Source organism: Brienomyrus brachyistius, chromosome 2, assembly GCF_023856365.1.
Source record: "Brienomyrus brachyistius isolate T26 chromosome 2, BBRACH_0.4, whole genome shotgun sequence".
Classification (NCBI taxonomy): Eukaryota; Metazoa; Chordata; class Actinopteri; order Osteoglossiformes; family Mormyridae; genus Brienomyrus; species Brienomyrus brachyistius.
The window spans coordinates 39763180-39785680 of record NC_064534.1 but is presented as its reverse complement, the minus strand read 5'-3'; the positions used below and the strand labels follow the sequence as shown (position 1 = coordinate 39785680).

The following is a 22501-nucleotide window of genomic DNA, read 5'->3' as shown; positions in this document are numbered from 1 at the left end:
CCTATGTTCTGTCTCTTGCCTTGTTTTGTGCTTCGGTCCTGTTCCCCGTCGTGCGTTAATTCTGTTCTTGTTTTCCAGGTCCTGTTCTGCCTCGTCCCGTCCGTCGCCCCCTTCCTTGGCGCGCCCGGTGTAGCGCGCCTTTGGGGGGGGGGTTCTGTCATGCCCGGCTCGTCCGCTCCTCGTGTGTGCCACGCCCCCTAATTACCCACGTGTGATTTCCTGATCCTGCCCAGTCATGTCTTGTTTCCTGCTGCCTTGTTCCGTGTATTTAAGTCCTGGTCTCCCCAGTTTGCTTTGTCTGTCATTGATGTTCATGGATGTTTGTGTGCGTGAGATCCTCGTATTCCCAATTAAACCCCGTTCGTCCCGTATCCTGCCTGCCTGCTTCCTCCTTCCGCACCTTCGCCGCTCTCCTCCGCGCTCGCGCACCACGTCCCGTGACAGCATCCGCACACTTCCTTCTTTTTAACTCCTTTTCACTACCGCACAGGTTAATCGCCGCACGTCCCCCGCCGGCAAACATTACTCCTTTGCCTACTGCATGCAGGCTTCTCTTAACGACCCTCTGTTATCAACTCCGCTAACAGCCACAAAATCTCCGCCGCACGAAGCCCACTGGTAGCTGCTGAATCACATGCTTCCCCAAAACGTCGCGCTGTCAGAACACTGGGAGCTACACACACCAACAAGTCCATACTGCAGGCTGCAGCCAGAACAATTTTCTACATTCAAACATCGACGGCCTCTTCTCTCTAAAAATTCACCAGACCGCTTCTACCACCAGCAAAGAAGTTTCCATCCCTAATTCCTCTGTGATTCCCACTAACCTAAACATTAAGCTGGCATTGAAGGGTGTGAATTACCCCGGCCAATCTGTTCTTTTAAATACAGCTTTTAGCAAGTTTTGAAAGGAGAAGAGCAGAACTTGCTATGCCAATAATATCGAGTCTTCTGTGGCGAAGTGGTTTTTGCATAGAAAACAAAGCGGTCAGTTGAAGAGGAATAATATCAGTACTTTGTTTAAAACTGTGTGTAAAAAGCTGTCTCTTTATCATTAACAATAAGTTGTAAAACGTGAATGGGGAGTGACAGTCTTCAAGTTTGTGAGAAGATCGCGCCCTGGTGGAATAAAGGCACGAACAGCTTACAGCACCTAGAATTACCAGGAAGTATTTAGAGTAAAACGGTGTGTAAAAGCTGCCTTTATGAATGAGAGAAAAATATATATATATATATAAAATAGTAAAATGGAAGGGGAGTGATAGATTTAAATTAATCGTGAAGTGGAGCGCCCCCTGTATAAAGTAAAAGTGAGAAAAGCTTACAGCACCTGGTATTCCCAGGAGGTCTCCCATCCAAGTACTAACCAGACCCTACCCTGCTTGGCTTCCGAGATCGGATGAGATCGGGCGTGTTCAGGGTGGTATGGCCATAAGCGAAAGACGCGACCAAAAACAGCCCTTTTGCATTACACGCCTCTATACATGCCAGTTAGTCCCATTGGATCCTACTCCTGGTTATTTTTTTTTTTTTATCTGACTCACACTGCAGCCCCACCATCCAATCGGCAGCGCCGGACCCACACCAAACATTCACCAAACTACTCAGCCGGCAGCCTACCACAATTATTCCATTCTTTCCGCATCCGCACACTTCCTTCTTTTTAACTCCTTTTCACTACCACACAGGTTAATCGCCGCACGTCCCCCGCCGGCAAACATTACTCCTTTGCCTACTGCATGCAGGCTTCTCTTAACGACCCTCTGTTATCAACTCCGCTAACAGCCACAAAATCTCCGCCGCACGAAGCCCACTGGTAGCTGCTGAATCACATGCTTCCCCAAAACGTCGCGCTGTCAGAACACTGGGAGCTACACACACCAACAAGTCCATACTGCAGGCTGCAGCCAGAACAATGTTCTACATTCAAACATCGACGGCCTCTTCTCTCTAAAAATTCACCAGACCGCTTCTACCACCAGCAAAGAAGTTTCCATCCCTAATTCCTCTGTGATTCCCACTAACCTAAACATTAAGCTGGCATTGAAGGGTGTGAATTACCCCGGCCAATCTGTTCTTTTAAATACAGCTTTTAGCAAGTTTTGAAAGGAGAAGAGCAGAACTTGCTATGCCAATAATATCGAGTCTTCTGTGGCGAAGTGGTTTTTGCATAGAAAACAAAGCGGTCAGTTGAAGAGGAATAATATCAGTACTTTGTTTAAAACTGTGTGTAAAAAGCTGTCTCTTTATCATTAACAATAAGTTGTAAAACGTGAATGGGGAGTGACAGTCTTCAAGTTTGTGAGAAGATCGCGCCCTGGTGGAATAAAGGCACGAACAGCTTACAGCACCTAGAATTACCAGGAAGTATTTAGAGTAAAACGGTGTGTAAAAGCTGCCTTTATGAATGAGAGAAAAATATATATATATATATAAAATAGTAAAATGGAAGGGGAGTGATAGATTTAAATTAATCGTGAAGTGGAGCGCCCCCTGTATAAAGTAAAAGTGAGAAAAGCTTACAGCACCTGGTATTCCCAGGAGGTCTCCCATCCAAGTACTAACCAGACCCTACCCTGCTTGGCTTCCGAGATCGGATGAGATCGGGCGTGTTCAGGGTGGTATGGCCATAAGCGAGAGACGCTATCAAAAACAGCCCTTTTGCATTACACGCCTCTATACATGCCAGTTAGTCCCATTGGATCCTACTCCTGGTTTTTTTTTTTTTTTTATCTGACTCACACTGCAGCACCACCATCCAATCGGCAGCGCCGGACCCACACCAAACATTCACCAAACTACTCAGCCGGCAGCCTACCACAATTATTCCATTCTTTCCGCATCCGCACACTTCCTTCTTTTTAACTCCTTTACACTACCGCACAGGTTAATCGCCGCACGTCCCCCGCCGGCAAACATTACTCATTTGCCTACTGCATGCAGGCTTCTCTTAACGACCCTCTGTTATCAACTCCGCTAACAGCCACAAAATCTCCGCCGCACGAAGCCCACTGGTAGCTGTTGAATCACATGCTTCCCCAAAACGTCGCGCTGTCAGAACACTGGGAGCTACACACACCAACAAGTCCATACTGCAGGCTGCAGCCAGAACAATTTTCTACATTCAAACATCGACGGCCTCTTCTCTCTAAAAATTCACCAGACCGCTTCTACCACCAGCAAAGAAGTTTCCATCCCTAATTCCTCTGTGATTCCCACTAACCTAAACATTAAGCTGGCATTGAAGGGTGTGAATTACCCCGGCCAATCTGTTCTTTTAAATACAGCTTTTAGCAAGTTTTGAAAGGAGAAGAGCAGAACTTGCTATGCCAATAATATCGAGTCTTCTGTGGCGAAGTGGTTTTTGCATAGAAAACAAAGCGGTCAGTTGAAGAGGAATAATATCAGTACTTTGTTTAAAACTGTTTGTAAAAAGCTGTCTCTTTATCATTAACAATAAGTTGTAAAACGTGAATGGGGAGTGACAGTCTTCAAGTTTGTGAGAAGATCGCGCCCTGGTGGAATAAAGGCACGAACAGCTTACAGCACCTAGAATTACCAGGAAGTATTTAGAGTAAAACGGTTTCTAAAAGCTGCCTTTATGAATGAGAGAAAAAATATATATATATATATATATATATATATAAAATAGTAAAATGGAAGGGGAGTGATAGATTTAAATTAATCGTGAAGTGGAGCGCCCCCTGTATAAAGTAAAAGTGAGAAAAGCTTACAGCACCTGGTATTCCCAGGTGGTCTCCCATCCAAGTACTAACCAGACCCAACCCTGCTTAGCTTCCGAGATCAGACGAGATCGGGCGTGTTCAGGGTGGTATGGCCGTAAGCGAGAGAAGCTACCAAAAACAGCCCTTTTGCATTACACGCCTCTATACATGCCAGTTGGTCCCATTGGATACTACTAATGTTCTTTTTTTTTTTTTATCTGACTCACACTGCAGCCCCACCATCCAATCGGCAGCGCCGGACCCACACCAAACATTCACCAAACTACTCAGCCGGCAGCCTACCACAATTATTCCATTCTTTCCGCATCCGCACACTTCCTTCTTTTTAACTCCTTTTCACTACCGCACAGGTTAATCGCCGCACGTCCCCCGCCGGCAAACATTACTCCTTTGCCTACTGCATGCAGGCTTCTATTAACGACCCTCTGTTATCAACTCCGCTAACAGCCACAAAATCTCCGCCGCACGAAGCCCACTGGTAGCTGCTGAATCACATGCTTCCCCAAAACATCGCGCTGTCAGAACACTGGGAGCTACACACACCAACAAGTCCATACTGCAGGCTGCAGCCAGAACAATTTTCTACATTCAAACATCGACGGCCTCTTCTCTCTAAAAATTCACCAGACCGCTTCTACCACCAGCAAAGAAGTTTCCATCCCTAATTCCTCTGTGATTCCCACTAACCTAAACATTAAGCTGGCATTGAAGGGTGTGAATTACCCCGGCCAATCTGTTCTTTTAAATACAGCTTTTAGCAAGTTTTGAAAGGAGAAGAGCAGAACTTGCTATTCCAATAATATCGAGTCTTCTGTGGCGAAGTGGTTTTTGCATAGAAAACAAAGCGGTCAGTTGAAGAGGAATAATATCAGTACTTTGTTTAAAACTGTGTGTAAAAAGCTGTCTCTTTATCATTAACAATAAGTTGTAAAACGTGAATGGGGAGTGACAGTCTTCAAGTTTGTGAGAAGATCGCGCCCTGGTGGAATAAAGGCACGAACAGCTTACAGCACCTAGAATTACCAGGAAGTATTTAGAGTAAAACGGTGTGTAAAAGCTGCCTTTATGAATGAGAGAAAAATATATATATATATAAAATAGTAAAATGGAAGGGGAGTGATAGATTTAAATTAATCGTGAAGTGGAGCGCCCCCTGTATAAAGTAAAAGTGAGAAAAGCTTACAGCACCTGGTATTCCCAGGAGGTCTCCCATCCAAGTACTAACCAGACCCTACCCTGCTTGGCTTCCGAGATCGGATGAGATCAGGCGTGTTCAGGGTGGTATGGCCATAAGCGAGAGACGTGACCAAAAACAGCCCTTTTGCATTACACGCGTCTATACATGCCAGTTAGTCCCATTGGATCATACTCCTGGTTTTTTTTTTTTTTTTATCTGACTCACACTGCAGCACCACCATCCAATCGGCAGCGCCGGACCCACACCAAACATTCACCAAACTACTCAGCCGGCAGCCTACCACAATTATTCCATTCTTTGCGCATCCGCACACTTCCTTCTCTTTAACTCCTTTTCACTACCGCACAGGTTAATCGCCGCACGTCCCCCGCCGGCAAACATTACATCTTTGCCTACTGCATGCAGGCTTCTCTTAACGACCCTCTGTTATCAACTCCGCTAACAGCCACAAAATCTCCGCCGCACGAAGCCCACTGGTAGCTGCTGAATCACATGCTTCCCCAAAACGTCGCGCTGTCAGAACACTGGGAGCTACACACACCAACAAGTCCATACTGCAGGCTGCAGCCAGAACAATTTTCTACATTCAAACATCGACGGCCTCTTCTCTCTAAAAATTCACCAGACCGCTTCTACCACCAGCAAAGAAGTTTCCATCCCTAATTGCTCTGTGATTCCCACTAACCTAAACATTAAGCTGGCATTGAAGGGTGTGAATTACCCCGGCCAATCTGTTCTTTTAAATACAGCTTTTAGCAAGTTTTGAAAGGAGAAGAGCAGAACTTGCTATGCCAATAATATCGAGTCTTCTGTGGCGAAGTGGTTTTTGCATAGAAAACAAAGCGGTCAGTTGAAGAGGAATAATATCAGTACTTTCTTTAAAACTGTGTGTAAAAAGCTGTCTCTTTATCATTAACAATAAGTTGTAAAACGTGAATGGGGAGTGACAGTCTTCAAGTTTGTGAGAAGATCGCGCCCTGGTGGAATAAAGGCACGAACAGCTTACAGCACCTAGAATTACCAGGAAGTATTTAGAGTAAAACGGTGTGTAAAAGCTGCCTTTATGAATGAGAGAAAAATATATATATATATATAAAATAGTAAAATGGAAGGGGAGTGATAGATTTAAATTAATCGTGAAGTGGAGCGCCCCCTGTATAAAGTAAAAGTGAGAAAAGCTTACAGCACCTGGTATTCCCAGGAGGTCTCCCATCCAAGTACTAACCAGACCCTACCCTGCTTAGCTTCCGAGATCAGACAAGATCAGGCGTGTTCAGGGTGGTATGGCCATAAGCGAGAGATGCGACCAAAAACAGCCCTTTTGCATTACACGCCTCTATACATGCCAGTTGGTCCCATTGGATCCTACTCCTGGTTTTTTTTTTTTTTTTTTATCTGACTCACACTGCAGCCCCACCATCCAATCGGCAACGCCGGACCCACACCAAACATTCACCAAACTACTCAGCCGGCAGCCTACCACAATTATTCCATTCTTTCCGCATCCGCACACTTCCTTCTCTTTAACTCCTTTTCACTACCGCACAGGTTAATCGCCGCACGTCCCCCGCCAGCAAACATTACTCCTTTGCCTACCGCATGCAGGCTTCTCTTAACGACCCTCTATTATCAACTCCGCTAACAGCCACAAAATCTCCGCCGCACGAAGCCCACTGGTAGCTGCTGAATCACATGCTTCCCCAAAACGTCACGCTGTCAGAACACTGGGAGCTACACACACCAACAAGTCCATACTGCAGGCTGCAGCCAGAACAATTTTCTACATTCAAACATCGACGGCCTCTTCTCTCTAAAAATTCACCAGACCGCTTCTACCACCAGCAAAGAAGTTTCCATCCCTAATTCCTCTGTGATTCCCACTAACCTAAACATTAAGCTGGCATTGAAGGGTGTGAATTACCCCGGCCAATCTGTTCTTTTAAATACAGCTTTTAGCAAGTTTTGAAAGGAGAAGAGCAGAACTTGCTATGCCAATAATATCGAGTCTTCTGTGGCGAAGTGGTTTTTGCATAGAAAACAAAGCGGTCAGTTGAAGAGGAATAATATCAGTACTTTGTTTAAAACTGTGTGTAAAAAGCTGTCACTTTATCGTTAACAATAAGTTGTTAAACGTGAATGGGGAGTGACAGTCTTCAAGTTTGTGAGAAGATCGCGCCCTGGTGGAATAAAGGCACAAACAGCTTACAGTAGCTATAATTACCAGGCAGTATTTAGAGTAAAACGGTGTGTAAAAGCTGCCTTTATGAATGAGAGAAAAAAAAAATATATATATATAAAATAGTAAAATGGAAGGGGAGTGATAGATTTAAATTAATCGAGAAGTGGAGCGCCCCCTGTATAAAGTAAAAGTGAGAAAAGCTTACAGCACAGGGTAATCCCAGTAGGTCTTCCATCCAAGTACTAACCAGACTCTATCCTGCTTGGCTTCTGAGATCGGACGAGATCGGGCGTGTTCAGGGTGGTATGGCCATGAGCGCGAAAAACTACCAAAAACAGCCCTTTTGCATTACACGCCTCTATACATGCCAGTTAGTCCCATTGGATCCTACTCCTGTTTTTTTTTTTTTTTTTTATCTGACTCACACTGCAGCCCCACCATCCAATCGGAAGTGCCGGAACCACACCAAACATTCACCAAACTACTCAGCCGGCAGCCTACCACAATTATTCCATTCTTTCCGCATCCGCACACTTCCTTCTCTTTAACTCCTTTTCACTACCGCACAGGTTAATCGCCGCACGTCCCCCGCCAGCAAACATTACTCCTTTGCCTACCGCATGCAGGCTTCTCTTAACGACCCTCTATTATCAACTCCGCTAACAGCCACAAAATCTCAGCCGCACGAAGCCCACTGGTAGCTGCTGAATCACATGCTTCCCCAAAACGTCACGCTGTCAGAACACTGGGAGCTACACACACCAACAAGTCCATACTGCAGGCTGCAGCCAGAACAATTTTCTACATTCAAACATCGACGGCCTCTTCTCTCTAAAAATTCACCAGACCGCTTCTACCACCAGCAAAGAAGTTTCCATCCCTAATTCCTCTGTGATTCCCACTAACCTAAACATTAAGCTGGCATTGAAGGGTGTGAATTACCCCGGCCAATCTGTTCTTTTAAATACAGCTTTTAGCAAGTTTTGAAAGGAGAAGAGCAGAACTTGCTATGCCAATAATATCGAGTCTTCTGTGGCGAAGTGGTTTTTGCATAGAAAACAAAGCGGTCAGTTGAAGAGGAATAATATCAGTACTTTCTTTAAAACTGTGTGTAAAAAGCTGTCTCTTTATCATTAACAATAAGTTGTAAAACGTGAATGGGGAGTGACAGTCTTCAAGTTTGTGAGAAGATCGCGCCCTGGTGGAATAAAGGCACGAACAGCTTACAGCACCTAGAATTACCAGGAAGTATTTAGAGTAAAACGGTGTGTAAAAGCTGCCTTTATGAATGAGAGAAAAATATATATATATATATAAAATAGTAAAATGGAAGGGGAGTGATAGATTTAAATTAATCGTGAAGTGGAGCGCCCCCTGTATAAAGTAAAAGTGAGAAAAGCTTACAGCACCTGGTATTCCCAGGAGGTCTCCCATCCAAGTACTAACCAGACCCTACCCTGCTTAGCTTCCGAGATCAGACAAGATCAGGCGTGTTCAGGGTGGTATGGCCATAAGCGAGAGATGCGACCAAAAACAGCCCTTTTGCATTACACGCCTCTATACATGCCAGTTGGTCCCATTGGATCCTACTCCTGGTTTTTTTTTTTTTTTTTTATCTGACTCACACTGCAGCCCCACCATCCAATCGGCAACGCCGGACCCACACCAAACATTCACCAAACTACTCAGCCGGCAGCCTACCACAATTATTCCATTCTTTCCGCATCCGCACACTTCCTTCTCTTTAACTCCTTTTCACTACCGCACAGGTTAATCGCCGCACGTCCCCCGCCAGCAAACATTACTCCTTTGCCTACCGCATGCAGGCTTCTCTTAACGACCCTCTATTATCAACTCCGCTAACAGCCACAAAATCTCCGCCGCACGAAGCCCACTGGTAGCTGCTGAATCACATGCTTCCCCAAAACGTCACGCTGTCAGAACACTGGGAGCTACACACACCAACAAGTCCATACTGCAGGCTGCAGCCAGAACAATTTTCTACATTCAAACATCGACGGCCTCTTCTCTCTAAAAATTCACCAGACCGCTTCTACCACCAGCAAAGAAGTTTCCATCCCTAATTCCTCTGTGATTCCCACTAACCTAAACATTAAGCTGGCATTGAAGGGTGTGAATTACCCCGGCCAATCTGTTCTTTTAAATACAGCTTTTAGCAAGTTTTGAAAGGAGAAGAGCAGAACTTGCTATGCCAATAATATCGAGTCTTCTGTGGCGAAGTGGTTTTTGCATAGAAAACAAAGCGGTCAGTTGAAGAGGAATAATATCAGTACTTTGTTTAAAACTGTGTGTAAAAAGCTGTCACTTTATCGTTAACAATAAGTTGTTAAACGTGAATGGGGAGTGACAGTCTTCAAGTTTGTGAGAAGATCGCGCCCTGGTGGAATAAAGGCACAAACAGCTTACAGTAGCTATAATTACCAGGCAGTATTTAGAGTAAAACGGTGTGTAAAAGCTGCCTTTATGAATGAGAGAAAAAAAAAATATATATATATAAAATAGTAAAATGGAAGGGGAGTGATAGATTTAAATTAATCGAGAAGTGGAGCGCCCCCTGTATAAAGTAAAAGTGAGAAAAGCTTACAGCACAGGGTAATCCCAGTAGGTCTTCCATCCAAGTACTAACCAGACTCTATCCTGCTTGGCTTCTGAGATCGGACGAGATCGGGCGTGTTCAGGGTGGTATGGCCATGAGCGCGAAAAACTACCAAAAACAGCCCTTTTGCATTACACGCCTCTATACATGCCAGTTAGTCCCATTGGATCCTACTCCTGTTTTTTTTTTTTTTTTTTATCTGACTCACACTGCAGCCCCACCATCCAATCGGAAGTGCCGGAACCACACCAAACATTCACCAAACTACTCAGCCGGCAGCCTACCACAATTATTCCATTCTTTCCGCATCCGCACACTTCCTTCTCTTTAACTCCTTTTCACTACCGCACAGGTTAATCGCCGCACGTCCCCCGCCAGCAAACATTACTCCTTTGCCTACCGCATGCAGGCTTCTCTTAACGACCCTCTATTATCAACTCCGCTAACAGCCACAAAATCTCAGCCGCACGAAGCCCACTGGTAGCTGCTGAATCACATGCTTCCCCAAAACGTCACGCTGTCAGAACACTGGGAGCTACACACACCAACAAGTCCATACTGCAGGCTGCAGCCAGAACAATTTTCTACATTCAAACATCGACGGCCTCTTCTCTCTAAAAATTCACCAGACCGCTTCTACCACCAGCAAAGAAGTTTCCATCCCTAATTCCTCTGTGATTCCCACTAACCTAAACATTAAGCTGGCATTGAAGGGTGTGAATTACCCCGGCCAATCTGTTCTTTTAAATACAGCTTTTAGCAAGTTTTGAAAGGAGAAGAGCAGAACTTGCTATGCCAATAATATCGAGTCTTCCGTGGCGAAGTGGTTTTTGCATAGAAAACAAAGCGGTCAGTTGAAGAGGAATAATATCAGTACTTTGTTTAAAACTGTGTGTAAAAAGCTGTCTCTTTATCATTAACAATAAGTTGTAAAACGTGAATGGGGAGTGACAGTCTTCAAGTTTGTGAGAAGATCGCGCCCTGGTGGAATAAAGGCACAAACAGCTTACAGTAGCTATAATTACCAGGCAGTATTTAGAGTAAAACGGTGTGTAAAAGCTGCCTTTATGAATGAGAGAAAAAAAAAATATATATATATAAAATAGTAAAATGGAAGGGGAGTGATAGATTTAAATTAATCGAGAAGTGGAGCGCCCCCTGTATAAAGTAAAAGTGAGAAAAGCTTACAGCACAGGGTAATCCCAGTAGGTCTCCCATCCAAGTACTAACCAGACTCTATCCTGCTTGGCTTCTGAGATCAGACGAGATCGGGCGTGTTCAGGGTGGTATGGCCGTGAGCGCGAAAAACTACCAAAAACAGCCCTTTTGCATTACACGCCTCTATACATGCCAGTTAGTCCCATTGGATCCTACTCCTGTTTTTTTTTTTTTTTTATCTGACTCACACTGCAGCCCCACCATCCAATCGGAAGTGCCGGAACCACACCAAACATTCACCAAACTACTCAGCCGGCAGCCTACCACAATTATTCCATTCTTTCCGCATCCGCACACTTCCTTCTCTTTAACTCCTTTTCACTACCGCACAGGTTAATCGCCGCACGTCCCCCGCCGGCAAACATTACTCCTTTGCCTACTGCATGCAGGCTTCTCTTAACGACCCTCTGTTATCAACTCCGCTAACAGCCACAAAATCTCCGCCGCACGAAGCCCACTGGTAGCTGCTGAATCACATGCTTCCCCAAAACGTCGCGCTGTCAGAACACTGGGAGCTACACACACCAACAAGTCCATACTGCAGGCTGCAGCCAGAACAATTTTCTACATTCAAACATCGACGGCCTCTTCTCTCTAAAAATTCACCAGACCGCTTCTACCACCAGCAAAGAAGTTTCCATCCCTAATTCCTCTGTGATTCCCACTAACCTAAACATTAAGCTGGCATTGAAGGGTGTGAATTACCCCGGCCAATCTGTTCTTTTAAATACAGCTTTTAGCAAGTTTTGAAAGGAGAAGAGCAGAACTTGCTATGCCAATAATATCGAGTCTTCTGTGGCGAAGTGGTTTTTGCATAGAAAACAAAGCGGTCAGTTGAAGAGGAATAATATCAGTACTTTGTTTAAAACTGTGTGTAAAAAGCTGTCTCTTTATCATTAACAATAAGTTGTAAAACGTGAATGGGGAGTGACAGTCTTCAAGTTTGTGAGAAGATCGCGCCCTGGTGGAATAAAGGCACGAACAGCTTACAGCACCTAGAATTACCAGGAAGTATTTAGAGTAAAACGGTGTGTAAAAGCTGCCTTTATGAATGAGAGAAAAATATATATATATATATAAAATAGTAAAATGGAAGGGGAGTGATAGATTTAAATTAATCGTGAAGTGGAGCGCCCCCTGTATAAAGTAAAAGTGAGAAAAGCTTACAGCACCTGGTATTCCCAGGAGGTCTCCCATCCAAGTACTAACCAGACCCTACCCTGCTTGGCTTCCGAGATCGGATGAGATCGGGCGTGTTCAGGGTGGTATGGCCATAAGCGAAAGACGCGACCAAAAACAGCCCTTTTGCATTACACGCCTCTATACATGCCAGTTAGTCCCATTGGATCCTACTCCTGGTTATTTTTTTTTTTTTATCTGACTCACACTGCAGCCCCACCATCCAATCGGCAGCGCCGGACCCACACCAAACATTCACCAAACTACTCAGCCGGCAGCCTACAACAATTATTCCATTCTTTCCGCATCCGCACACTTCCTTCTTTTTAACTCCTTTTCACTACTGCACAGGTTAATCGCTGCACGTCCCCCGCCGGCAAACATTACTCCTTTGCCTACTGCATGCAGGCTTCTATTAACGACCCTCTGTTATGAACTCCGCTAACAGCCACAAAATCTCCGCCGCACGAAGCCCACTGGTAGCTGCTGAATCACATGCTTCCCCAAAACATCGCGCTGTCAGAACACTGGGAGCTACACACACCAACAAGTCCATACTGCAGGCTGCAGCCAGAACAATTTTCTACATTCAAACATCGACGGCCTCTTCTCTCTAAAAATTCACCAGACCGCTTCTACCACCAGCAAAGAAGTTTCCATCCCTAATTCCTCTGTGATTCCCACTAACCTAAACATTAAGCTGGCATTGAAGGGTGTGAATTACCCCGGCCAATCTGTTCTTTTAAATACAGCTTTTAGCAAGTTTTGAAAGGAGAAGAGCAGAACTTGCTATGCCAATAATATCGAGTCTTCTGTGGCGAAGTGGTTTTTGCATAGAAAACAAAGCGGTCAGTTGAAGAGGAATAATATCAGTACTTTGTTTAAAACTGTTTGTAAAAAGCTGTCTCTTTATCATTAACAATAAGTTGTAAAACGTGAATGGGGAGTGACAGTCTTCAAGTTTGTGAGAAGATCGCGCCCTGGTGGAATAAAGGCACGAACAGCTTACAGCACCTAGAATTACCAGGAAGTATTTAGAGTAAAACGGTTTCTAAAAGCTGCCTTTATGAATGAGAGAAAAAAAAAAAAAATATATATATATATATAAAATAGTAAAATGGAAGGGGAGTGATAGATTTAAATTAATCGTGAAGTGGAGCGCCCCCTGTATAAAGTAAAAGTGAGAAAGGCTTACAGCACCTGGTATTCCCAGGAGGTCTCCCATCCAAGTACTAACCAGACCCTACCCTGCTTGGCTTCCGAGATCAGACAAGATCGGGCGTGTTCAGGGTGGTATCGCCGTAAGCGAGAGATGCTACCAAAAACAGCCCTTTTGCATTACACGCGTCTATACATGCCAGTTAGTCCCATTGGATCCTACTCCTGGTTTTATTTTTTTTTTTATCTGACTCACACTGCAGCACCACCATCCAATCGGCAGCGCCGGATCCACACCAAACATTCACCAAACTACTCAGCCGGCAGCCTACCACAATTATTCCATTCTTTCCGCATCTGCACACTTCCTTCTTTTTAACTCCTTTTCACTACCGCACAGGTTAATCGCCGCACGTCCCCCGCCGGCAAACATTACTCCTTTGCCTACTGCATGCAGGCTTCTCTTAACGACCCTCTGTTATCAACTCCGCTAACAGCCACAAAATCTCCGCCGCACGAAGCCCACTGGTAGCTGCTGAATCACATGCTTCCCCAAAACGTCGCGCTGTCAGAACACTGGGAGCTACACACACCAACAAGTCCATACTGCAGGCTGCAGCCAGAACAATTTTCTACATTCAAACATCGACGGCCTCTTCTCTCTAAAAATTCACCAGACCGCTTCTACCACCAGCAAAGAAGTTTCCATCCCTAATTCCTCTGTGATTCCCACTAACCTAAACATTAAGCTGGCATTGAAGGGTGTGAATTACCCCGGCCAATCTGTTCTTTTAAATACAGCTTTTAGCAAGTTTTGAAAGGAGAAGAGCAGAACTTGCTATGCCAATAATATCGAGTCTTCTGTGGCGAAGTGGTTTTTGCATAGAAAACAAAGCGGTCAGTTGAAGAGGAATAATATCAGTACTTTGTTTAAAACTGTGTGTAAAAAGCTGTCTCTTTATCATTAACAATAAGTTGTAAAACGTGAATGGGGAGTGACAGTCTTCAAGTTTGTGAGAAGATCGCGCCCTGGTGGAATAAAGGCACGAACAGCTTACAGCACCTAGAATTACCAGGAAGTATTTATAGTAAAACGGTGTGTAAAAGCTGCCTTTATGAATGAGAGAAATATATATATATATATAAAATAGTAAAATGGAAGGGGAGTGATAGATTTAAATTAATCGTGAAGTGGAGCGCCCCCTGTATAAAGTAAAAGTGAGAAAAGCTTACAGCACCTGGTATTCCCAGGAGGTCTCCCATCCAAGTACTAACCAGACCCTACCCTGCTTGGCTTCCGAGATCGGATGAGATCGGGCGTGTTCAGGGTGGTATGGCCATAAGCGAGAGATGCGACCAAAAACAGCCCTTTTGCATTACACGCGTCTATACATGCCAGTTAGTCCCATTGGATCCTACTCCTGGTTTTTTTTTCTTTTAATCTGACTCACACTGCAGCACCACCATCCAATCGGCAGCGCCGGACCCACACCAAACATTCACCAAACTACTCAGCCGGCAGCCTACCACAATTATTCCATTCTTTCCGCATCTGTCATGCCCGGCTCGTCCGCTCCTCGTGTGTGCCACGCCCCCTAATTACCCACGTGTGATTTCCTGATCCTGCCCAGTCGTGTCTTGTTTCCTGCTGCCTTGTTCCGTGTATTTAAGTCGTGGTCTCCCCAGTTTGCTTTGTCTGTCATTGATGTTCATGGATGTTTGTGTGCGTGAGATCCTCGTATTCCCAATTAAACCCCGTTCGTCCTGTATCCTGCCTGCCTGCTTCCTCCTTCCGCACCTTCGCCGCTCTCCTCCGCGCTCGCGCACCACGTCCCGTGACAGAATGACGGACCAGAAGAAAAGGAGGAAGCAGAGGAGAAGGAAGCCCCTGCCTGAGCCCATCCGACTGGGCACATGCTCCCTCGCCGACTCCTGGTCTTTCGCTGAGGACGAGAGAGAGGGGCTCGTCCAGGGCTCCGTCCCTGACCCGTTCCATAGGGGAGTCCACTTCATGGTGAGAGTCGGGGCTTCCAGCAGCGACGAGGAGGACATTCCTTTCTCGTATCCCGAGCTGGAGCCGTTCGCTCCGGATGAACTACCGCCCCTGTACCGGTATAATCACCGGCCCGAATACCTGGCTAATTGGGGAGGTATTAGGGCCGTAAGGGACTCGATACCCCGGGTCCCGAAGAGGACCGCGCCCGTCTCCCCCTCCCAGGACGTGCCAGTTCTGCCTGCGCTATCAGCGCAGCGCCAGCCTCTGCAACCTGCGCAGCCGGAGCAGCCATCGCCGCTGTCCGGTAGATCTGCGCAGCTTCCTCCACCTGCGGCTTGCGCTCCCGCGCAGCCGCCATTGCCGGCGGACCCCGCTCCCGTGCAGCCGCCATTGCCGGCGGACCCCGCTCCCGTGCAGCCGCCATTGCCGGCGGACCCCGCTCCCGTGCAGCCGTCATTGCCGGCGGACCCCGCTCCCGGGCCGGCGCCCCCACTGCAGCCACCTCCTGTTCCTGACCGCGCTCCAGTTCCTGCAGAGGCGCCCCCTCTGCAGCCGCCTGCTGCAGCTCCCGGGCAGGCGCCCCCACTGCAGCCAGCTCCTGTTCCTGACCGCGCTCCTGTTCTGGACCGCGCTCCTGTTCCTGTCCAGGCGCCCCCACTGCAGCCACCTGCAGCTCCTGACCGCGCTCCTGTCCCTTCTCCCCCTGTGACAGTTTCTCCCTCGCCCCGGCGAACTCGACCCCGACCTGGGGTCATGTCTGTGTCCCGTAAAGGGAGGGGACACAGACGCAGGGCTGGGGTCCCGCCCGCCCTGCCCCCTGGCTCGCCCTGCCTCGCCTGCGCTGGGGCTCGGTTGGCGCCTGCGGGTCCTGGCCCTCCGGGTCGGCTGTCGCCTGCGGGTCCCTCTCCGGTGCCTCGTCGCCCTGCCTCGCTCCCCTCTCCGGGTCCTGGTCGGTCGCCTGCGGGGCCCCTACCTCCGGCCCTCCCCCGGACATCGCCGCCTGCTGCGGCTCCCCCCTCCTCCGTGCAATCGCCCTGGCCCCTTCCAGCTCCCTCGTCCCCTTCCCTGGTGCTCCCTCCTGCTCCCTCCCTGGCCCCTCCGCGGGTCCCTCGCCCTGTCTCCTCTGCCCCTTCTCGATCCCCTCCGGCTCCGGCCTCCCGGCCGCCTGCGGCCCCTCCGGCTGCCGCCCGTCGCCCGCTGGGGCTCCCTCGGGCTCCCCTTCCTTCCCCCTCCTTCTCTCCCTTCTTTCCCGTCTCTGTCCCGCCTGTCTTTTCTCCTCCTTCCGCCTTTGTCCCTCGTCCCTTCGCTCCTTGTGTTCCTCCTTCTCCCTCTGGCTTCCCTCCGTTCACTCCCGGTCCTTTTGTCCCGCCTGTTCCCTCTGTGTCTCCCTTTCTGATCTGTCTCTCCGCTTTCCCGGCCCTTTGTCTGCTCCTGTCCTATGTTCTGTCTCTTGCCTTGTTTTGTGCTTCGGTCCTGTTCCCCGTCGTGCGTTAATTCTGTTCTTGTTTTCCAGGTCCTGTTCTGCCTCGTCCCGTCCGTCGCCCCCTTCCTTGGCGCGCCCGGTGTAGCGCGCCTTTGGGGGGGGGGTTCTGTCATGCCCGGCTCGTCCGCTCCTCGTGTGTGCCACGCCCCCTAATTACCCACGTGTGATTTCCTGATCCTGCCCAGTCATGTCTTGTTTCCTGCTGCCTTGTTCCGTGTATTTAAGTCCTGGTCTCCCCAGTTTGCTTTGTCTGTCATTGATGTTCATGGATGTTTGTGTGCGTGAGATCCTCGTATTCCCAATTAAACCCCGTTCGTCCCGTATCCTGCCTGCCTGCTTCCTCCTTCCGCACCTTCGCCGCTCTCCTCCGCGCTCGCGCACCACGTCCCGTGACAGCATCCGCACACTTCCTTCTTTTTAACTCCTTTTCACTACCGCACAGGTTAATCGCCGCACGTCCCCCGCCGGCAAACATTACTCCTTTGCCTACTGCATGCAGGCTTCTCTTAACGACCCTCTGTTATCAACTCCGCTAACAGCCACAAAATCTCCGCCGCACGAAGCCCACTGGTAGCTGCTGAATCACATGCTTCCCCAAAACGTCGCGCTGTCAGAACACTGGGAGCTACACACACCAACAAGTCCATACTGCAGGCTGCAGCCAGAACAATTTTCTACATTCAAACATCGACGGCCTCTTCTCTCTAAAAATTCACCAGACCGCTTCTACCACCAGCAAAGAAGTTTCCATCCCTAATTCCTCTGTGATTCCCACTAACCTAAACATTAAGCTGGCATTGAAGGGTGTGAATTACCCCGGCCAATCTGTTCTTTTAAATACAGCTTTTAGCAAGTTTTGAAAGGAGAAGAGCAGAACTTGCTATGCCAATAATATCGAGTCTTCTGTGGCGAAGTGGTTTTTGCATAGAAAACAAAGCGGTCAGTTGAAGAGGAATAATATCAGTACTTTGTTTAAAACTGTGTGTAAAAAGCTGTCTCTTTATCATTAACAATAAGTTGTAAAACGTGAATGGGGAGTGACAGTCTTCAAGTTTGTGAGAAGATCGCGCCCTGGTGGAATAAAGGCACGAACAGCTTACAGCACCTAGAATTACCAGGAAGTATTTAGAGTAAAACGGTGTGTAAAAGCTGCCTTTATGAATGAGAGAAAAATATATATATATATATAAAATAGTAAAATGGAAGGGGAGTGATAGATTTAAATTAATCGTGAAGTGGAGCGCCCCCTGTATAAAGTAAAAGTGAGAAAAGCTTACAGCACCTGGTATTCCCAGGAGGTCTCCCATCCAAGTACTAACCAGACCCTACCCTGCTTGGCTTCCGAGATCGGATGAGATCGGGCGTGTTCAGGGTGGTATGGCCATAAGCGAAAGACGCGACCAAAAACAGCCCTTTTGCATTACACGCCTCTATACATGCCAGTTAGTCCCATTGGATCCTACTCCTGGTTATTTTTTTTTTTTTATCTGACTCACACTGCAGCCCCACCATCCAATCGGCAGCGCCGGACCCACACCAAACATTCACCAAACTACTCAGCCGGCAGCCTACCACAATTATTCCATTCTTTCCGCATCCGCACACTTCCTTCTTTTTAACTCCTTTTCACTACCACACAGGTTAATCGCCGCACGTCCCCCGCCGGCAAACATTACTCCTTTGCCTACTGCATGCAGGCTTCTCTTAACGACCCTCTGTTATCAACTCCGCTAACAGCCACAAAATCTCCGCCGCACGAAGCCCACTGGTAGCTGCTGAATCACATGCTTCCCCAAAACGTCGCGCTGTCAGAACACTGGGAGCTACACACACCAACAAGTCCATACTGCAGGCTGCAGCCAGAACAATGTTCTACATTCAAACATCGACGGCCTCTTCTCTCTAAAAATTCACCAGACCGCTTCTACCACCAGCAAAGAAGTTTCCATCCCTAATTCCTCTGTGATTCCCACTAACCTAAACATTAAGCTGGCATTGAAGGGTGTGAATTACCCCGGCCAATCTGTTCTTTTAAATACAGCTTTTAGCAAGTTTTGAAAGGAGAAGAGCAGAACTTGCTATGCCAATAATATCGAGTCTTCTGTGGCGAAGTGGTTTTTGCATAGAAAACAAAGCGGTCAGTTGAAGAGGAATAATATCAGTACTTTGTTTAAAACTGTGTGTAAAAAGCTGTCTCTTTATCATTAACAATAAGTTGTAAAACGTGAATGGGGAGTGACAGTCTTCAAGTTTGTGAGAAGATCGCGCCCTGGTGGAATAAAGGCACGAACAGCTTACAGCACCTAGAATTACCAGGAAGTATTTAGAGTAAAACGGTGTGTAAAAGCTGCCTTTATGAATGAGAGAAAAATATATATATATATATAAAATAGTAAAATGGAAGGGGAGTGATAGATTTAAATTAATCGTGAAGTGGAGCGCCCCCTGTATAAAGTAAAAGTGAGAAAAGCTTACAGCACCTGGTATTCCCAGGAGGTCTCCCATCCAAGTACTAACCAGACCCTACCCTGCTTGGCTTCCGAGATCGGATGAGATCGGGCGTGTTCAGGGTGGTATGGCCATAAGCGAGAGACGCTATCAAAAACAGCCCTTTTGCATTACACGCCTCTATACATGCCAGTTAGTCCCATTGGATCCTACTCCTGGTTTTTTTTTTTTTTTTATCTGACTCACACTGCAGCACCACCATCCAATCGGCAGCGCCGGACCCACACCAAACATTCACCAAACTACTCAGCCGGCAGCCTACCACAATTATTCCATTCTTTCCGCATCCGCACACTTCCTTCTTTTTAACTCCTTTACACTACCGCACAGGTTAATCGCCGCACGTCCCCCGCCGGCAAACATTACTCATTTGCCTACTGCATGCAGGCTTCTCTTAACGACCCTCTGTTATCAACTCCGCTAACAGCCACAAAATCTCCGCCGCACGAAGCCCACTGGTAGCTGTTGAATCACATGCTTCCCCAAAACGTCGCGCTGTCAGAACACTGGGAGCTACACACACCAACAAGTCCATACTGCAGGCTGCAGCCAGAACAATTTTCTACATTCAAACATCGACGGCCTCTTCTCTCTAAAAATTCACCAGACCGCTTCTACCACCAGCAAAGAAGTTTCCATCCCTAATTCCTCTGTGATTCCCACTAACCTAAACATTAAGCTGGCATTGAAGGGTGTGAATTACCCCGGCCAATCTGTTCTTTTAAATACAGCTTTTAGCAAGTTTTGAAAGGAGAAGAGCAGAACTTGCTATGCCAATAATATCGAGTCTTCTGTGGCGAAGTGGTTTTTGCATAGAAAACAAAGCGGTCAGTTGAAGAGGAATAATATCAGTACTTTGTTTAAAACTGTTTGTAAAAAGCTGTCTCTTTATCATTAACAATAAGTTGTAAAACGTGAATGGGGAGTGACAGTCTTCAAGTTTGTGAGAAGATCGCGCCCTGGTGGAATAAAGGCACGAACAGCTTACAGCACCTAGAATTACCAGGAAGTATTTAGAGTAAAACGGTTTCTAAAAGCTGCCTTTATGAATGAGAGAAAAAATATATATATATATATATATATATATATAAAATAGTAAAATGGAAGGGGAGTGATAGATTTAAATTAATCGTGAAGTGGAGCGCCCCCTGTATAAAGTAAAAGTGAGAAAAGCTTACAGCACCTGGTATTCCCAGGTGGTCTCCCATCCAAGTACTAACCAGACCCAACCCTGCTTAGCTTCCGAGATCAGACGAGATCGGGCGTGTTCAGGGTGGTATGGCCGTAAGCGAGAGAAGCTACCAAAAACAGCCCTTTTGCATTACACGCCTCTATACATGCCAGTTGGTCCCATTGGATACTACTAATGTTCTTTTTTTTTTTTTATCTGACTCACACTGCAGCCCCACCATCCAATCGGCAGCGCCGGACCCACACCAAACATTCACCAAACTACTCAGCCGGCAGCCTACCACAATTATTCCATTCTTTCCGCATCCGCACACTTCCTTCTTTTTAACTCCTTTTCACTACCGCACAGGTTAATCGCCGCACGTCCCCCGCCGGCAAACATTACTCCTTTGCCTACTGCATGCAGGCTTCTATTAACGACCCTCTGTTATCAACTCCGCTAACAGCCACAAAATCTCCGCCGCACGAAGCCCACTGGTAGCTGCTGAATCACATGCTTCCCCAAAACATCGCGCTGTCAGAACACTGGGAGCTACACACACCAACAAGTCCATACTGCAGGCTGCAGCCAGAACAATTTTCTACATTCAAACATCGACGGCCTCTTCTCTCTAAAAATTCACCAGACCGCTTCTACCACCAGCAAAGAAGTTTCCATCCCTAATTCCTCTGTGATTCCCACTAACCTAAACATTAAGCTGGCATTGAAGGGTGTGAATTACCCCGGCCAATCTGTTCTTTTAAATACAGCTTTTAGCAAGTTTTGAAAGGAGAAGAGCAGAACTTGCTATTCCAATAATATCGAGTCTTCTGTGGCGAAGTGGTTTTTGCATAGAAAACAAAGCGGTCAGTTGAAGAGGAATAATATCAGTACTTTGTTTAAAACTGTGTGTAAAAAGCTGTCTCTTTATCATTAACAATAAGTTGTAAAACGTGAATGGGGAGTGACAGTCTTCAAGTTTGTGAGAAGATCGCGCCCTGGTGGAATAAAGGCACGAACAGCTTACAGCACCTAGAATTACCAGGAAGTATTTAGAGTAAAACGGTGTGTAAAAGCTGCCTTTATGAATGAGAGAAAAATATATATATATATAAAATAGTAAAATGGAAGGGGAGTGATAGATTTAAATTAATCGTGAAGTGGAGCGCCCCCTGTATAAAGTAAAAGTGAGAAAAGCTTACAGCACCTGGTATTCCCAGGAGGTCTCCCATCCAAGTACTAACCAGACCCTACCCTGCTTGGCTTCCGAGATCGGATGAGATCAGGCGTGTTCAGGGTGGTATGGCCATAAGCGAGAGACGTGACCAAAAACAGCCCTTTTGCATTACACGCGTCTATACATGCCAGTTAGTCCCATTGGATCATACTCCTGGTTTTTTTTTTTTTTTTATCTGACTCACACTGCAGCACCACCATCCAATCGGCAGCGCCGGACCCACACCAAACATTCACCAAACTACTCAGCCGGCAGCCTACCACAATTATTCCATTCTTTGCGCATCCGCACACTTCCTTCTCTTTAACTCCTTTTCACTACCGCACAGGTTAATCGCCGCACGTCCCCCGCCGGCAAACATTACATCTTTGCCTACTGCATGCAGGCTTCTCTTAACGACCCTCTGTTATCAACTCCGCTAACAGCCACAAAATCTCCGCCGCACGAAGCCCACTGGTAGCTGCTGAATCACATGCTTCCCCAAAACGTCGCGCTGTCAGAACACTGGGAGCTACACACACCAACAAGTCCATACTGCAGGCTGCAGCCAGAACAATTTTCTACATTCAAACATCGACGGCCTCTTCTCTCTAAAAATTCACCAGACCGCTTCTACCACCAGCAAAGAAGTTTCCATCCCTAATTGCTCTGTGATTCCCACTAACCTAAACATTAAGCTGGCATTGAAGGGTGTGAATTACCCCGGCCAATCTGTTCTTTTAAATACAGCTTTTAGCAAGTTTTGAAAGGAGAAGAGCAGAACTTGCTATGCCAATAATATCGAGTCTTCTGTGGCGAAGTGGTTTTTGCA

General features: G+C 46.8%; 13 non-coding genes and 3 pseudogenes across 13 annotated transcripts; all 16 read right to left on the bottom strand.

The window, feature by feature from the left end:
* Positions 1-1318: 1318 nt before the first annotated feature.
* Positions 1319-1437, bottom strand: LOC125732658 (5S ribosomal RNA). The gene has a single exon (XR_007392031.1). It is a non-coding gene; the product is annotated as a 5S ribosomal RNA (ribosomal RNA).
* A 1079-nt stretch (positions 1438-2516) lies between these two features.
* On the bottom strand, positions 2517-2635 carry LOC125732657 (5S ribosomal RNA). The gene has a single exon (XR_007392030.1). It is a non-coding gene; the product is annotated as a 5S ribosomal RNA (ribosomal RNA).
* A 1092-nt stretch (positions 2636-3727) lies between these two features.
* LOC125734637 (5S ribosomal RNA) lies at positions 3728-3846 on the bottom strand. Its single transcript, XR_007393940.1, has one exon. It is a non-coding gene; the product is annotated as a 5S ribosomal RNA (ribosomal RNA).
* Positions 3847-4922: 1076 nt separating this feature from the next.
* On the bottom strand, positions 4923-5041 carry LOC125733808 (5S ribosomal RNA). Its single transcript, XR_007393144.1, has one exon. It is a non-coding gene; the product is annotated as a 5S ribosomal RNA (ribosomal RNA).
* A 1079-nt stretch (positions 5042-6120) lies between these two features.
* On the bottom strand, positions 6121-6239 carry LOC125735396 (5S ribosomal RNA). The gene has a single exon (XR_007394692.1). It is a non-coding gene; the product is annotated as a 5S ribosomal RNA (ribosomal RNA).
* A 1082-nt stretch (positions 6240-7321) lies between these two features.
* LOC125732262 (5S ribosomal RNA) lies at positions 7322-7440 on the bottom strand (annotated as a pseudogene).
* Positions 7441-8520: 1080 nt separating this feature from the next.
* LOC125735395 (5S ribosomal RNA) lies at positions 8521-8639 on the bottom strand. Its single transcript, XR_007394691.1, has one exon. It is a non-coding gene; the product is annotated as a 5S ribosomal RNA (ribosomal RNA).
* Positions 8640-9721: 1082 nt separating this feature from the next.
* Positions 9722-9840, bottom strand: LOC125732261 (5S ribosomal RNA; annotated as a pseudogene).
* Positions 9841-10921: 1081 nt separating this feature from the next.
* LOC125732165 (5S ribosomal RNA) lies at positions 10922-11040 on the bottom strand (annotated as a pseudogene).
* A 1078-nt stretch (positions 11041-12118) lies between these two features.
* On the bottom strand, positions 12119-12237 carry LOC125732655 (5S ribosomal RNA). The gene has a single exon (XR_007392029.1). It is a non-coding gene; the product is annotated as a 5S ribosomal RNA (ribosomal RNA).
* A 1088-nt stretch (positions 12238-13325) lies between these two features.
* Positions 13326-13444, bottom strand: LOC125735410 (5S ribosomal RNA). The gene has a single exon (XR_007394706.1). It is a non-coding gene; the product is annotated as a 5S ribosomal RNA (ribosomal RNA).
* Positions 13445-14521: 1077 nt separating this feature from the next.
* On the bottom strand, positions 14522-14640 carry LOC125732653 (5S ribosomal RNA). The gene has a single exon (XR_007392027.1). It is a non-coding gene; the product is annotated as a 5S ribosomal RNA (ribosomal RNA).
* Positions 14641-18044: 3404 nt separating this feature from the next.
* Positions 18045-18163, bottom strand: LOC125732652 (5S ribosomal RNA). The gene has a single exon (XR_007392026.1). It is a non-coding gene; the product is annotated as a 5S ribosomal RNA (ribosomal RNA).
* Positions 18164-19242: 1079 nt separating this feature from the next.
* LOC125732651 (5S ribosomal RNA) lies at positions 19243-19361 on the bottom strand. Its single transcript, XR_007392025.1, has one exon. It is a non-coding gene; the product is annotated as a 5S ribosomal RNA (ribosomal RNA).
* Positions 19362-20453: 1092 nt separating this feature from the next.
* Positions 20454-20572, bottom strand: LOC125734625 (5S ribosomal RNA). The gene has a single exon (XR_007393929.1). It is a non-coding gene; the product is annotated as a 5S ribosomal RNA (ribosomal RNA).
* A 1076-nt stretch (positions 20573-21648) lies between these two features.
* Positions 21649-21767, bottom strand: LOC125733807 (5S ribosomal RNA). The gene has a single exon (XR_007393143.1). It is a non-coding gene; the product is annotated as a 5S ribosomal RNA (ribosomal RNA).
* Between the last annotated feature and the right edge of the window lie 734 nt (positions 21768-22501).